Genomic DNA, 8,863 nt, shown 5'->3' with positions numbered 1-8,863 from the left:
CTACCAGCTGCTCCACGGGAGAAAGATGAGGCTTTCTGCTCCCGTAAAGATTTACAGCCTCGGAAACCCTGTCCAGGGTCGCTATGGGTCGGAACTGACTCGACGGCACTTAACAACAACAAGTGTGGCGCTGTAGAATAAGCAAAGTTGGTTTGAAACTGCAAGGTTAGCAGTTCAAATGCACCAGCTGCTCCTCGGAAACTCTACATGGGGTCCCTATGAGTCTGAACCGACATGACAGCACTTAACAACATTATTGTTTAGAGTTGGTCCTGGTGGCACAGTAGTTAAAGTGGTTGGATGCTAACTGGAATCGGTGACAGGAAATCCAGCAGTTGCTCTGTGGAAGACAGATGTGACAGTCAGCTTCCATAATGATTTACAGCCTTAGAAACCTTGTGGGGGTCATTCTAACTGGTCCTGCAGGGTCACTGTGAGTTGGGATTGACTTGATGGGTTTGGGTTTTTGAGATTTCTTTTCAATTATTTTAAAACATCTTTTTACCTTGCCCTAATGATCTCTTTCCAATTTCAAGAAGCATGTGTAATTTTGATTAAGTTGCATGCCTGTGTTCATTTTTCATGATTTTATAATATAATCATCTCCTAAATTAAAATATGTAATTCTATGGAGTCCTGGTGTGGCATTGTGGGTTAATGTGCCAGACTGCAAAGCCGTGTGAACTGCAAGATCGGCAGTTCAAGCTCACCAGCTGCTCCTTGGAAACCCTCTACAGGGTCACTATGTGTCGGAACAGACTTGATGGCACTTAACAACAACAACATTTATGCCTAAACTTAGATTAAAAGTTGCCTTGGTGATGCAGCTGGTAAGCATTAGGCTGCTAACCATAAGGATGGTGGTTTGAACCCCACTAGCAGCTTTATTGACTACACAAAGGCTTTCAGTTATGTGGATCATGAGAAAATAATGGCCAACATGGCAGATAATGAGTATTCCAGAACACTTAATTGTGCTCATGAGGAACCTGTACATAGACCAAGAGACAGTTGTTTGAACCGAACAAGGGAACACTAAATAGTTTAAAATCAGGAAAGATGTATCCCAGGCTTGTATTTTTTCACCATAGTTATTCAGTCTGTATGCCAAGCAAATTATCCAAGAAGATGGATTATATGAAAAAGAATGTGGCATCAGGATTGGAGGAAGACTCATTAACAACCTGCGATATGCAGATGATACAACCTTGCTTGCTGAAAGTGAAGAAGACTTAAAATACTTACTGATGGACATCAAAGCCCTCAGCCTTCAGTATGGCGTGTAAAGTAAACAAAAATCCTCACCACTGGACCAATAAATAACATCAAGATAAATGAAGAAAAGATTGAAGTTGTCAATGACTTCGTTTGCTCAGATCAACCATTCACACTCATGGAAGCAACAGTCATTAGGCAAATTTGCTGCACAAGACCTCGATCTCTTTGCAGTGTTGAAGAGCAAAGATGTCAGTTTGAGGACACAGGTGAACCTGACCCAAGCCATGTTATTTTCAATAACATCATATGCATGTGAGTGTTGGACAATGGATAAGGAAGACAGTAGAATAATTGATGCATTTGAGTTTTGGTGTTGGAAAAGAATATTAAAAGTACCATGGACTGGAAGGTAGAATTCCCACTGAAGAATTTTCATCTTGTCTAGACAGGCCTGGTGAAAGGAGATGGGGATAAGATTCTTATGATTCATTATCTTGACTAATTGTGATGGTTGCAACTGTAGAGGTAGAAGTTTTGTAGTGAAAGGGGGCAATGGTTGATCTTACAGTACAGAAATGGAGGACCCTGGGACCATCAAGGGAGAAGAGCAGGAGTGGAGTGTGGGACCCTATCCAGAGAAGTGGCGATGCCAGAGATGGAGGCAGAGATGATGACGTGGAGAGATGGACAGCTGAGAACTCTAGACTCATGGAGGGAGAAGGACTGTGTGCTGGCAGCCGGGGGGCAGGCTTGCAAGGTGTATCCTTTGGGTGTTTAAATGATTGTATATTCCTGAGTGTTTTGGTGTACATCCAAAAAAACAGAGAGAATATTGTTGAATGATGATACATTGGAGGGGATTGTAGTCATTGCAATGAAACGAAATGCAATAGAATGAGTGTAAAACTGATGTTCTTTCTCCCATGTAAACTATCACTCAATTCACAATTAAACCTTTAAAAAAGTACCGTGGACTGTCAAAAGAACAAACCAATCTGTGTTGGAAGAAGTGCAGCCAAAATGCTCCTTAGAATTCAGATGGTCAGACTTCATTTCTCATATTTTGGACATATTATCAGGTGGGACCAGACCCTGGAGAAGGAAATCATGCTTGATAAAGTGGAAGGTCAATGAAAAACAGGAAGACTCCCAACAAGATGGATTGGCAAAGTAGTAGCAGCAGTGGGCTCAAGCATAGCAATGATTGTGAGGCTGGTTTTGTTCTGTTGTACATAGGTGTTTTGTTCTGTTGTACATAGGTCAACAATGAGTCAGTACAATGAGTCAGTACCAACTTGATGGCACCTAACAACAACAATAACAAACAGCTCTTAGGAGAAAGTAATAAAATGCTTCCATAAAGATTGTTGTTGTAGTAAACTGCTGTCAAGTCAGTTTCAACTCAGTGACCTTGGATAGAATTTCCAAAGAGCGGCTGATGAGTTTCAACTGCCGGCTTTTTGGTTAGCAGTTCAGTGATTATTCTACATAAGACTCCTCCATAAATATTACAGCCAGAAAACTCTATGAGGAAGGATGAAGGTAGTAGGCGATGGGGAAGAATACAAGAGTTAAAGTGAATAGAGGTAAATAGTGTTCACTGATCTTACATGGAGGGGATTGTCATCATTGTAATGAAATGAAGTGTATGATTTGTTGAATGTAAAACTGATAATCTGTTTTGTAAACCTTTACTCAATTTACAAGTAAAAACTTAAAAAAAAGAAAAAGGAGTGGAGAAAATGAAACTTTTAATAAAAATGAAATTTTTGCAAAGAAAATACCCTATGAGGTAATTCTACTTTGTCACATGGGATTGCTATGTCAGAATTGAATAAACCACATCCAACAACAATGACAAAGCTAAGATTATGAGATTTAGGAATCAATCCAACAGCCCAACAACAAAAGCAACATGCATGAAAACTTGATTTCTCTGAGCTTTAGTTCCCTTATTTAGAAACCAGATCAATGTGTGTATGAAATGAAGCAATGTGCATAGACATTGCCAACACATACTGATTCCTTTTCGCCGTACCCGTACCATGTCTCCTAGGTCAGGGATTCAGCATTCCTGGGTGAGTTCAGATGGTCCAAGGTCCCCTGAGTGGCAGGCAAAGTGTGCAGCTCTTTAAATATGCCCTTTTCTGCAGGAAGAGTTAATAGACTTGTCAAATTCTCAAAGAGACCAAACAAGACAAAATGTTATGACATTATTTATGCCTCTCTGGGCCTTTTTTTTGGGGTCACTATCATGTTTTTTTGGAGTTCTATGAATTCAGACTGAGCCTGATACCTTTAAGAGAAGAGACTCAGCTTGGATTCTGAAAGCAAAACCCACTAATTTACAGCTTGAATATATAATAATATAATGTATGACCATGTGGTGCAGCCTATAATTTCAGGAAGAATCCCTCCTCCCCCTGAAACCTCATTTGTGTTGTTGGCAGGTGCTGTCACGTCTAGTTTTTGACTCACAGCAACCCCACCTGACAGTAGAATTGCCTCATAGAGTTTTCTATTCTGTGATCTTATCGGAGCAGATTGTCAGATCTTTTTCTCTTGGAGCTGGGTAGGTTTGAAGTGCAAACCTTTGGTTAGCAGCCAATTGCTAAGCAATTACATCATCATATCCCCACTTTTGTTGCTGTTGTTCAGTGACATTGAGTGGGATCTGATTCATAGCAACCCTATATAGGATTTCCGAGGAACAGCTGGTGAGTTTGAACTGTCGACCTTCCTGTTTCCCACATTAGGGAAGTGCAGTGTTAATTTGGGGTAAGATGTACTTGGAGAGTTCTTGTTTATGCCTTTAACTATGTGAAATTTTTCATCGACCACCTTTCATTCTGGTACCTAGTCTGAATGACACATGTAGTGTCATGCCAAAAAATTTTTTTAACCTAATTTTACCAAAAATTGAAAATCTCACCTTTTAAAATGACCATCTTTTTAAAAAAAATTTCCTAATTTGCATCTATTTTCAGAGGTCTCAGCAATATATTGTTGTTGATTAAGTGCCATCGAGTCAGTTCCAACTCATAGCGACCCCAGATTGGGTTTCCAAGCAACAATAGGCAGGATTGAACCACCAACCTTGCAGTTAGCAGTCTAATGCTTATCCTACATCAGGACTCAGAAATATTTATTTTTATTCAAGATCATGGGAGCAACGAAGTTGAAGCAACTTATAAAACTGTAAAACTCATTCTAGACACATGATGGAGCTAATCAGATAAGACTTTAAACACACCTTGGCACAACCAGCGAATGAAAAGGAACAAAGGAAAAAACCTAGGTGGAGAGAAAGTACAGGTCCCATGTGAATCCATTATTAAAAATATAATGGCTTATACAGTTCAGAAAACAATCCACATGAAGATAACATAAGGAAATTAAAATAGTTTCCATGTCATTATAAGAACATTCAGAACACATTCACAACAATCAAAGAAAAGAAAAAAAATCTTAATTGGAAAATTAGGCCAGAAATCTTTAATAAGATGCTAATGCAAGAGAGAGAGAAGAAGCATCATTTATGAGGCTCACTAAGTATTTGCTTGTGAAAGTTAAACAATCAATAAGGAAGACCGTAGAAGAATTGATCCATATGAGTTTTGATATTGGAGAAGACTATTAAAGGTACTATGCAAGGACTGTCAGAAGAACTAACAAATCTGTCTTAGAAGTAGTAACAACCAGGAGGGACCAGTCTCTGAAGAAAGACATGATGCTTGTTAAAGTGGAGGGACAGCGATAAAGAAAGAGATTCCCAATGATATGAATTGGCACAGTGGCAGCAACAATGGACTCAAGTGTAGCAACAATTGTGAGGATGGCACAGGACTAGGAGTTGCTTCGTTCTGTTGTACATGGGGGTCGTTATAGGTTGAAAACAACTTAACAGTACGTAGCAACAAGTTTCAACTACTGAGCTAAGTGCTTAATATGCAATACCACATTTAATACTCCATATTGCCCTGTTTGTCAGTTAATCCTACTGTAGTGGCTTGTGTGTTGCTTTGATGCTGAAAGTTATGCCACCACTATTTTAAATACCAGCTGGGGTACTTGTAGTGGACAGGTTTCAGTGGGACTTCCAGACTAAGACAGACTAGGAATAAGGAGAGTTGGACAATTTCTGAAGTGAAAACCTTATGAGTAGCGCAGAAGATGAACCTCTCGGGTTGGAAGGACCCCAAAATGTGACTGGGGAAGAGCTACTTTCTCAAAGTGAGGTTGACCTTAGTGATGTAGATAGAGCAAAGCTTTGGGGGCCTTCAGTTGCTGATGGGGCACAATTCAAAATGAGAAGAGACAGTTGCAAACATCCATTAATAAGCAGGATGTGCAATTAAAAAATGGGTAGAAGATATGAACACACACCAAAGGAGATATTAAGGGAGTCAACAAACATATGAAGAAATGCTTAGGATCATTAGCCATTAGAGAGATACAAATTAAAAGAACAATGAGATATCATCTTACTCTAGCATTAACAGCAAAGTTCCAATAAATAGAAAACAGCTAAGAAATGCTGGCTAGGATATGGAGAGACTGAACCCTCCCACACTGCTGGTGGGCCTCCAAAATGGGCCTCCAAAATGTGGAAAATGGCATGGCACTATCACAAAAAGTTGGAAATAGAAATACAGTATGACCCAGCAATCCCCTATTTAGTGTTTGTCCTCAAGAAATAACAGTTTTGTGACATGGATAGATATATGCACACCCATGTTCATTGCAGCATGTACTATTCAAAATGGCAAAAAGATGGAGACAGCCTAAATGTCCATCAATAGACGAATGGTTTAACAAGTTTTGGTACATACACATCATGGAATATTAGGTAATATTGAAGAATAATAAAGAACCTGCAAAACATCTCACAATATGGATGAACCTGGAGGGCATTGTGCTGAGTGGAATTAGTCAATCATAAAAGGATGAATATTGCAAGACCAATGTTGTAAAAAGTTAAGAAAAGATTTTCTTGCTAAATGAAACATTCCATGATGGTTCAAGCATAGCAGCAATTGTGAGGTTGGTACAGGATCGGGTGGTTGTACATGGGGTCACTATGGGTCGGAACTGACTCGACGGCACCTAACAACAACAAAATGATGGTTACAGGGCAGGTGGGGATGATGGAAAACCTAACAAATGAAGTGAATAGAGGCAAATACTGTTAAAAAATACAGTGGACACAGGTAAATACTGTTAATGAATGGTATATGGATGGGATTGTGATCATTGTAACAAAATGAAGTTTGTTGAATGTAAAACTATTTGGTTTGTAAACCTTCATTCAATTGACAGTAAAAAGTTTAAATAATAATTATGATAATCAGGATGTGGAACATACAGAATACAAAATCTAGGGAAATTGGAAGTCATCAAAAATGAAATGAAACACATAAATTTCAATATTCTAGGCATTGTTGTTGTTGTTGTTGTTATGTGCCGTGGAGTTGGTTCCGACTCATAGCGACCCTGTACAGGGTTTTCGAGGCTGTAAATCTTTACGGGAGTAGAAAGCCTCATCTTTCTCCCGTGGAGCAGCTGGTAGTTTCCAACTGCTGACCTTGCAGTTCTCAGCCCGATTTGTAACCACTAGTGAGCTGAAATGGACTGGTATTGGCCATTTTGAATCTGACAATCATGTAGTTTACTATGTGGGCAATGACAAGTTGAAGAGGAATGGCATCAAAAAGAGCATCTCAAGATCTGCCTTTTTTTTCTGACTTTACAATTCTCCAACTTACTCTTTTTGTTTTAACTTTTTATTGTAAATTAAGTGAAAGTTCACAGACAAGATCAACTGCTTTATATTCAAGAAATCACACACTTTGTCTCTTCTCAATGATTACAATCCCTTCCATGCAACAGCAGCTATTCTGCTTACTTCCTGTGGTTCCTGTTTTCATTCCACCCTCCTTACCATCCCTTCTTAACTTTGCCCTTAGGAAAAGTTGCCCTTTTGATTTTGAGTGATTGACTATTCCATGGTGAGCATGCCTTACTAGTATTGTTGGTTCCCACCCCACCCCCATATCTCTGTATACCTACTGCTTGGCTGAAAATTGGGCCACAAGGGTGAGGTCCATTCCAGACCTGAAGGGTGGTCGTGGGCCATAGTCTTAGGTTCCTCCAGTCTCGTTTAGGTCGCAAACCTAGTCTGTTATTATTATTATTAAAGAATTTTGAGTTTTGTTTCACATTTTCTGCCACACTATTTGGGACCCCTTAAAGATTTACAGCCTCGTAAACCCTGTACAGGGTCGCTATGAGTCGGAACCGACTCCACGGCACATAACAACAACAACAATGTGATCCCTGGAGTTCTTGTGTGGCGCTGTGGGTTAATACGCCAGACTGCAAAGCCGTTTGAACTGCAAGGTTGGCGGTTCAAGTTCACCAGCCACTCCTCGGAAACCCTATATAGGGTCGTTGTGGGTCGGAACTGACTCAATGGCACTTAACAACAACAAATGTGATCCCTTTTCAGAGCAGTTGGTAGTGGTAGCTGGACACCGTCTTGCTCTTCTGATCTCAGAGTAATGGAGACTGATGTTCACATGTTCCATTAGTCCATTGGACTCATTGATCCCAAGCCTCTTCAATTCTTATCAGTCTTCTTTCTTCCACACATGGAGAAACAAATAGCTGCATCTTACACAGTGGCCTGTGAACTTTCAAGATCTCAGAAGCTACTCACCTAAGCCAGATGTAGAACACTGTCTTTGTGGACTATCTTATACCAATTGACCATGATGTCCCCTGAGAGTATGGTTCTGAGCCTTCAGACCCATCAGTTCATTTCCTTAAGGTATTTGATAATATCTAGGTAGTTTTCATCATTTTACCTGCTGTATGCTCCACCACATACATTCATATTTGTGTTTTCAGGAAAGATAAATACTTATGTATAAACATCCTCTTTCAATATATAGACAGAGCTATCCCATTCTTCCTCCCATACCCATTCATCCTATGTGTCAATTCATGTATCTACGCACAGAACACTGTTGTTCCAAGATTGTATATATTTCACTATTTGCCTCTATTCCCTTTTGCCCATGCATACCTCCCTGTGTCTTCACCTATCTTCATTCTTCTTCTGCTATCCTCCTCCTCCTTGTATTTTGCTCTCCTTGTCACATGAGCTAACATGTGTCTACCCTCTAGCCAGTGAATCACTTTCCCCTCCCTCCCACCCCTGGTAGCCATCAAAGAATATTTCTTTTAGTAATGAGCCTTTTCTTAAGCTTTTACAATAATTGTCTCATACAATATTAATCCTTTTGTGATTGACTAATTTCACTCAGCATATTGTCCTCCAGGTTCATCCATATTGTGAGATGTTTTGCAAATTCATCATGATTCTTCAGTGTGGCTTAGGATTCCATTGTGTGTATGTACCAAGCCTTGTTTAACCATTCTTCTGTTTTTGGGCATTTAGGTTATCTGAATCTTTTTTTATGTGTCTCTTATAGTCAGTACATTGAAGTATCTTGTTTTACTTTCCATTCTGCTTTCTCTGTCTCTTGACGGGTACATTTAATCCATTTACATTCAGTATAATTATCAATAGATATGAATTGATTGCTGTCATTTTGCTGTGGTTTTTGTGTGTGTGGTGTTC

This window comes from Chrysochloris asiatica, unplaced genomic scaffold (assembly GCF_000296735.1).
Source record: "Chrysochloris asiatica unplaced genomic scaffold, ChrAsi1.0 scaffold00004, whole genome shotgun sequence".
Lineage (NCBI taxonomy): Eukaryota > Metazoa > Chordata > Mammalia > Afrosoricida > Chrysochloridae > Chrysochloris > Chrysochloris asiatica.
This window is presented reverse-complemented; position numbering follows the sequence as displayed.